Below are 8479 nucleotides of genomic sequence, written 5' to 3' on the forward strand. Positions count from 1 at the left end.
GTCCCTCTGGGCATGGGGAGGCATTCCCCCGCCTGGCTAGGGTTCGGAACATGGGACCAGGCCTGGGGCTTGAACTCTGTCCGGCCGGTCCCGGGGTGCTGGAGCCCCCGTCCTGCAAGCCAGCCGAGGGTCCGGGCGCTGGGGCCGGGGCTCCACCGGGGCCGGGGAGGCTCTCCCCAGCCTGGCTAGGGTTCGGAAGGTGGGACCGGGCCCGGGGCTTGAGCTCCGGCCGGCCGGCCCCGGGGTGCGCGAGCCCCCCCGTCCCGCAGGCCATCAGAGGGTCCGGGCGCTGGGGACAGGGCTCCACTGGGGCCCGGAGAGGCTCTCCCCAGCCTGGCTAGGGTTCGGAAGGTGGGACCGGGCCCGGGGCTTGAGCTCCGGCCGGCCGGCCCCGGGGTGCGCGAGCCTCCGTCCCGCAGGCCACCAGAGGGTCCGGGTGCTGGGGACGGGGCTCCACCGGTGCCCGGGGAGGCTCTCCCCAGCCTGGCTAGGGTTTGGAAGCTGGGACCTGGCCCAGGGCTTGAACTCCATCTGGCAGGCCCCGAGGGTGCTGGAGCCCCCTGTCCTGCAAGCCAGTCGAGGGTCTGGGCGCTAGGGTCCCTCTGGGCATGGGGAGGCATTCCCCGGCCTGGCTAGGGTTCGGAACATGGGACCAGGCCTGGGGCTTGAACTCTGTCCGGCAGGTCCCGGGGTGCTGGAGCCCCCGTCCTGCAAGCCAGCCGAGGTTCCGGGCGCTGGGGTCCATCGGGGCCTGCAGAGGCTCTCCCTGGCCTGGGGGTAGGGTTTGGAAGCTAAGCCCCAAGCCCGCCAAGAGCAGGATGCCGTTTAGGCCCCGGTCGAGCGGGCGAGTGGATTTGTCGAGCCCTGGCCCCAGCCAAGCAGGTTCAGAGCATCCCCGTGCCAGACTGACGCACCTGAGGGCCCACCGGAGGCTGTGCCCGGGCCCCGGCAGCGCATGGGCAGCATATCCCCAGACCTGGTGACCTGGCAGACTGGGAACTGCTGTTACCCTGGCTCTGCCAAGCCCCAGTTCTCTCCCAGGGCTCAACAAATACGACAACCAGATGGCCGGGCTTCCCTGGAAGTCCCTATGAGGTGCCATTCGCCTCCCGGATCCCAGCGAGGGCTCCATGAGGTCGGGTACTTTCACGCCTTGGGTCTCCTCTGTCACCTCGCGTGCACAGATTACAAGAAAGGGGGGAATTTTCCCTCCGGATTACTAGGGACAGGGTACGCCCGGACACCCCTCCAAGGCTGGTGGTTCTCTGCCAGGGGGACCAGATGGGCTATGCCTGGGTAACACCTCCCTAGGCCACCCGGGGCTTCCTTCCTCCAGGCCAACGGCTTGTCAAATTGCCCAGGACGGGCTCCATGGCTCTTGGGCAGTCGTCCCCCGGGCGTCCGGGGCACCATCCCGGCCGACGGCATGGAAAAGTGCCCAGGACGGGCTCCATGCATCCCGGGCATTCGTCCCTCGGGCGCCCGGGGCTCCATCCAGGCTGACGGCATGGCAGAGTGCCCGGGTCGGGCTCCATGGCTCTTGGGCAGTCGTCCCCCGGGAGTCCGGGGCTCCATCCAGGCCGACGGCATGGCAGAGTGCCCGGGACGGGCTCAATGCGTCCCGGGCATTCTTCCCCCGGGCTCTTGGGCAGTCGTCCCCTGGGCGTCCGGGGCTCCATCCAGGCTGACGGCATGGCAGAGTGCCCGGGTTGGGCTCCATGGCTCTTGGGCAGTCGTCCCCCGGGCGTCCGGGGCTCCATGCAGGCCGACGGCATGGCAAAGTGCCCGGGACGGGCTCCATGCGTCCCGGGCATTCGTCCCCCGGGCTCTTGGGCAGTCGTCCCCTGGGCGTCCGGGGCTTCATCCAGGCTGACGGCAAGGCAGAGTGCCCGGGTCGGGCTCCATGGCTCTTGGGCAGTCGTCCCCCGGGCGTCCGGGGCTCCATCCAGGCCGACGGCATGGCAGAGTGCCCGAGACGGGCTCCATGCGTCCCGGGCATTCGTCCCCCGGGCTCTTGGGCAGTCGTCCCCCGGGCGTCCGGGGCTCCATCCAGGCTGACGGCATGGCAGAGTGCCCGGGTCAGGCTCCATGGTTTCCAGGGTGGTCCTCCCCTGGGTGTCTGGGCGCTCCAGGCTGACGGCATGGCAGAGTGCCCGGGACGGGCTCCATGCGTCCCGGGCCTTCGTCCCCCGGGCTCTTGGGCAGTCGTCCCCCGGGCGTCCGGGGCTCCATCCAGGCTGACGGCATGGCAGAGTGCCCGGGTCAGGCTCCATGGTTTCCAGGGTGGTCCTCCCCTGGGTGTCTGGGCGCTCCAGGCTGACGGCATGGCAGAGTGCCCGGGTCAGGCTCCATGGTTTCCAGGGTGGTCCTCCCCCGGGCGTCTGGGGCTCCATCCAGGCTGACGGCATGGCAGAGTGCCCGGGTCGGGCTCCATGGTTTCCAGGGTGGTCCTCCCCTGGGTGTCGGGGCGCTCCAGGCCGACGGCATGGAAAAGTGCCCAGGACGGGCTCCATGCGTCCCGGGCATTCGTCCCGGGACGGGGACGGGGTGGGGAGAGTCCAGGCGGCTTCACCTCCATGCCCGGCCATCTGATCGCCGACATTCCCTCGGCCATCTGGTCGCCCGGATCCCCTCGAGCATCTGGTCGCCCGCAACGCTTTCCTATGGGGCGACCAGATGGCCGAACTTCCCTGGAAGTCCTGATGGGGTGCCATTCGCCTCCCGGATCCCAGCGAGGGCTCCATGAGGTTGGGTACATTCACGCCTTGGGTCCCCTCTGTCACCTCGCGTGCACAGATTGCAAGAAAGGGGGGTAATTTCCCTCCGGATTACTTGGGGCAGGGTACGCCCGGACACCCCTCCAGGGCTGGTGGTTCTCTGCCAAGGGGACCAGATAGGCTATGCCTGGGCAACACCTCCCTAGGCCACCCGGGGCTTCCTTCCTCCAGGCCAACGGCATGGAAAAGTGCCCAGGACGGGCTCCATGCGTCCCGGGCATTCGTCCCACGGGCGCCCGGGGTTCCATCCAGGCTGAGGGTGTGGCAGAGTGCCCGGGTTGGGCTCCATGGCTTTTGGGCAGTCGTCCCCCGGGCGTCCGGGGCTCCATCCAGGCCGACGGCATGGCAGAGTGCCCGGGACGGGCTCCATGCGTCCCGGGCATTCCTCCCCCGGGCTCTTGGGCAGTGGTCCCCCGGGCGTCCGGGGCTCCATCCAGGCTGACGGCATGGCAGAGTACCCGGGTCGGGCTCCATGGTTTTCAGGGTGGTCCTCCCCTAGGTGTCGGGGTGCTCCAGGCTGACGGCATGGCAGAGTGCCCGGGACGGGCTCCATGCATCCCGGGCATTCGTCCCCCGGGCGCCCGGGGCTCCCTCCAGCCCGACTGCATGGAAAAGTGCCCAGGACGGGCTCCATTCGTCCCCGGCATTCGTCCCCCGGGCGCCCGTGGCTCCATCCAGCCCGACGGCATGGAAAAGTGGCCAGGACGGGCTCCATGCGTCCCCGGCATTCGTCCCCTGGGCGTCCGGGGCACCCATCTCCAGGAGGCCAACAGCATGGCAAAGTACCCGGGACGGGCTCCATGGGTCCCGGGCAGTCCTCCCCCGGGCGTCCGGGGCTTCCATCTCCAGGCCAACGGCATGTCAAAGTGCCCAGGATGGGCTCCACGGGCCCCGGGCGTCCGGGGCTCCCTTCCCCGGGCCAACGGCATGCCAGAGTGCCCAGGACAGGCTCCACGAGTCCCGGGTATCTGGGACTCCCTTCCCCGGGCCAACGGCATGCCGGAGTTCCCAGTTCGGGCTCCACGGGTCCCGGGCGTCCGGGGCTCCCTTCCCCGGGCCGACGGCAGGTCAGAGTGCCCAGGACGGGCTCCACGGGTCCCGGGCAGTCCTCTCCCGGGCGTACGTGGTTGTCCGACAGATTCGGGCGGATGTGCTTTTACGAACCGGTTTGGAATTGGCCCAAATAATAATTTTAATAATCCACATTTGTAAAGCGCACAATCACCCGTAAGGGTCTCTAGGCGCTAGGGGCCGTCGGGAAGATTAAGCAAGCGATTGCCCAGAGTCACATGGTGCTGGGCTAATCTGCCGCCGGTGCCAGGGATCGAAACGTGATCCCCAGATTCCGGAGTCAGCCGCCCTAGCCGCGGCGCCAGCTATTGCCCAGAGTCACATGGTGCTGGGCTAATCTGCCGCCGGTGCCGGGGATCGAACCGTGATCTCCAGATTCCGGAGTCAGCCGCCCTAGCCGCGGCGCCAGCTATTGCACAGAGTCACATGGTGCTGGGCTAATCTGCCGCCGGTGCCGGGGATCGAACCGTGATCCCCAGATTCCGGAGTCAGCCGCCCTAGCCGCGGCGCCAGCTATTGCCCAGAGTCACATGGTGCAGGGCTAATCTGCCGCCGGTGCCGGGGATCGAACCGTGATCCCCAGATGGGGATATCCCAAAAATCTGGCATGGATAGAGCCCGCCAGGACAGGTTTGGATACCCCTGCTGTAATAAGAACTATTGGAAATTACCTTTTTTATGAGTTGACATCATTTGTTGGAATGCATAAGTATTAGGTATAGAATAAGCAAGTGAGTAATAACGTGATGCATGCAGCCCCTTTTAACATTGTTTGAGGGGATCGTTAGTTGGCTTCCAGTTTTTTCAACTTCACATCACCACAAGGTATATCAGTGCAGTGATGACTTTGAAAAAATGTATAACCCCACAGCATGGTGTTGGAATCATTTGTGTTTCTTTATAAAAAATAAAATCCTAATTTAGTGGTTTCTTCTACAAAAAAAGAAACCCTGAAAATGTTGACGAACTGCATAATGTTTGACAAAGTCACCTAGCAAAATGTTCCTACATTGATAACAACTGCAACAACAGGTGTTTATGACAATGTGCAGTTGTTGCAGCTGGGGATGCAGACCTGACAGGGTTTCCAGGTTTAATATGTCAAAACCTAATTTTGGCTGCATTTACATCGAATTCTGTGATTTGAATTTAATGTTACTCTACTCTGTCAGAAGGATTTTTAATTCTGATGTTAATCCTGTTAATAAATCACGGCTACAAATCTCAGACTGCCACAAACAATGGACTGCTTGATCTACAACACATCCCCTTACAGAAGTTCAGAGTTCTTCATCTGAATACAGAGACAATTCCATGGGTTCAGATTTTCATACCATAAATGTTTCTGATATCTTCACCTTCATTTGAGGCTGAACCCCCTTCCAATATTCAGGAGTAGCTCAAAGTGAAGAATATATATTCCTTATCGCTAATGGCTTCAATAACATGAAAGTAATTTGTGCAATATGTTAATACTGAGAGTTCAAAAAAATTAACATTAATTCCGTAGTTGATGTTCACTGTGTTATAGCTTGAAGGAAGATGTTGCTGTCGGGTCAGCTATAGCCCAGCGGTTCCATCTCAAGTTTACATCATTTAACTTGTTCAACCTTTCAATGGTTCTAGTCCCGCGGGTGCTCTCTGGCCTTTTTTTCCCATCATTTGTCAATTAATGAACTACGCATCTTTACTTGCTTCATTCACTCTATTTGGTAAATATCGCCTATTTCCTCTTTCTATTTCTAAAAATTATCATTAAAGCATTGCCTACTAGCAGAGTGGGTTCTCAGCTACATAACACAGCCTTTCCAGTGCTGTGTGATTTTCCCGACGCATAATAACATATTGAAAAAAAGTAATTCAACGAGGTAAGGAAGCCATTTGTCCATCAAACCTAAACATCACATTTTGATTGCTTTAGAACTCATTTTTTTAAACTTTTTTAACTTACAAGCCTGTTGCAATAATGATGATATTGTTGAAGACAGAATTTTTCTTATGAAACTAAATTCCCAGATTGTCAGTATTCTAGCTTAAACTAGAATGTATCACTATGATGACATAACGCTTTCACCATAATACACTAACAGCAAGTTAAGTAATTCAAGTAGACTCATTATATATTGCTGTAATAAGAACTATTGGAAATTGCCTTTTTTATGAGTTGACATCATTTGTTGGAATGTATTAGGTATAGAATAAGCAAGTGAGTAACGTGATGCATGCAGCCCCCTTTAACATTGTTTGAGGGGACCGTTAGTTGGCTTCCAGTTTTTTCAACTTCACATCACCACAAGGTATATCAGTGCAGTGATGAATTTGAAAAAATGTATAACCCCACAGCATGGTGTTGGAATCATTTGTGTTTCTTTTTAAAAAATAAAATCCTAATTTAGTGGTTTCTTCTACAAAAAAGGAACCCTGAAAATGTTGACGAACTGCATAATGTTTGACAAAGTCACCTAGCAAAATGTTCCTACATTGATAACAACTGCAACGACAGGTGTTTATGACAATGTACAGTTGTTGCTGCTGGGGATGCAGACCTGACTGGGTTTCCAGGTTTAATATGTCAAAACCTAATTTTGGCTGCATTTACATTGAATTCTGTGATTTGAATTTAATGTTTAACTACTCACTCAGAGGGATTTTTAATTCTGTTGTTAATCCTGTTAATAAATCACGGCTACAAATCTCAGACTGCCACAAACAATGGACTGCCTGATCTACAACACATCCCCTTACAGAAGTTCAGAGTTCTTCATCTGAATACAGAGACAATTCCATGGGTTAAGATTTTCATACCATAAATGTTTCTGGTGTCTGTACCTTCATTTGAGGCTGAACACCCTTCCAACATTTAGGAGTAGCTCAAAGTGAAGAATATATATTCCTTATCGCTAATGGCTTCAATAACATGAAAGTAATTTGTGCAATATGTTTATCCTGAGAGTTCAAAAAATTAACATTAATTCCCTAGTTGATGTACACAGTGTTATAGCTTGAAGAAAGATGTTGCTGTTGGGTCAGCTATAGCCCAGCGGTTCCTTCTCAAGTTTACATCATTTAACTTGTTCAACCTTTGAATGGTTCTAGTCCCGCGGGTGCTCTCTGGCATTTTTTTCCCATCATTTGTCAATTAATGAACTACGCATCTTTACTTGCTTCATTCACTCTATTTGGTAAATATCGCCTATTTCCTCTTTCTATTTCTACAAATGATCATTAAAGCATTGCCTACTAGCAGAGTGGGTTCTCAGCTACATAACCCAGCCTTTCCAGTGCTGTGTGATTGTCCCGACGCATAATAACATATTGAAAAAAAGTAATTCAATGAGGTAAGGAAGGCATTTGTCCATCAAAACCAAAAATCACCTTTTGATTGCTTTAGAACTAATTTTGTTAAACTTTATTAACTTACAAGCCTGTTGCAATATTGATGATATTGTTGAAGACAGAATTTTAAATCTTATGAAACTAAATTCCCAGATTGTCAGTATTCTAGCTTAAACTAGAATGTATCACTATGATGACATAACGCTTTCACCATAATACACTAACAGCAAGTTAAGTAATTCAAGTAGACTCATTATATATTGCTGTAATAAGAACTATTGGAAATTACCTTTTTTATGAGTTGACATCATTTGTTGGAATGCATAAGTATTAGGTACAGAATAAGCAAGTGAGTAATAACGTGATGTATGCAGCCCCCTTTAACATTGTTTGAGGGGATCGTTAGTTGGCTTCCAGTTTTTTCAACTTCACATCACCACAAGGTTTATCAGTGCAGTGATGACTTTGAAAAAATGTATAACCCCACAGCATGGTGTTGGAATCATTTGTGTTTCTTTTTAAAAAATAAAATCCTAATTTAGTGGTTTCTTCTACAAAAAAGGAACCCTGAAAATGTTGACGAACTGCATAATGTTTGACAAAGTCACCTAGCAAAATGTTCCTACATTGATAACAACTGCAACAACAGGTGTTTATGACAATGTGCAGTTGTTGCAGCTGGGGATGCAGACCTGACAGGGTTTCCAGGTTTAATATGTCAAAACCTAATTTGGCTGCATTTACATTGAATTCTGTGATTTGAATTTAATGTTAAACTACTCTCTCAGAAGGATTTTTAATTCTGTTGTTAATCCTGTTAATAAATCACGGCTACAAATCTCAGACTGCCACAAACAATGGACTGCTTGATCTACAACACATCCCCTTACAGAAGTTCAGAGTTCTTCATCTGAATACAGAGACAATTCCATGGGTTAAGATTTTCATACCATAAATGTTTCTGATATCTTCACCTTCATTTGAGGCTGAACCCCCTTCCAATATTCAGGAGTAGCTCAAAGTGAAGAATATATATTCCTTATCGCTAATGGCTTCGATAACATGAAAGTAATTTGTGCAATATGGTAATCCTGAGAGTTCAAAAAAATGAACATTAATTCCCTAGTTGATGTTCACTGTGTTATAGCTTGAAGGAAGACGTTGCTGTTGGGTCAGCTATAGCCCAGCGGTTCCTTCTCAAATTTACATCATTTAACTTGTTCAACCTTTCAATGGTTCTAGTCCCGCGGGTGCTCTCTGGCATTTTTTTCCCATCATTTGTCAATTAATGAACT

The sequence above is a fragment of the Lissotriton helveticus genome, chromosome 1_2, assembly GCF_964261635.1.
Source record: "Lissotriton helveticus chromosome 1_2, aLisHel1.1, whole genome shotgun sequence".
NCBI lineage: Eukaryota > Metazoa > Chordata > Amphibia > Caudata > Salamandridae > Lissotriton > Lissotriton helveticus.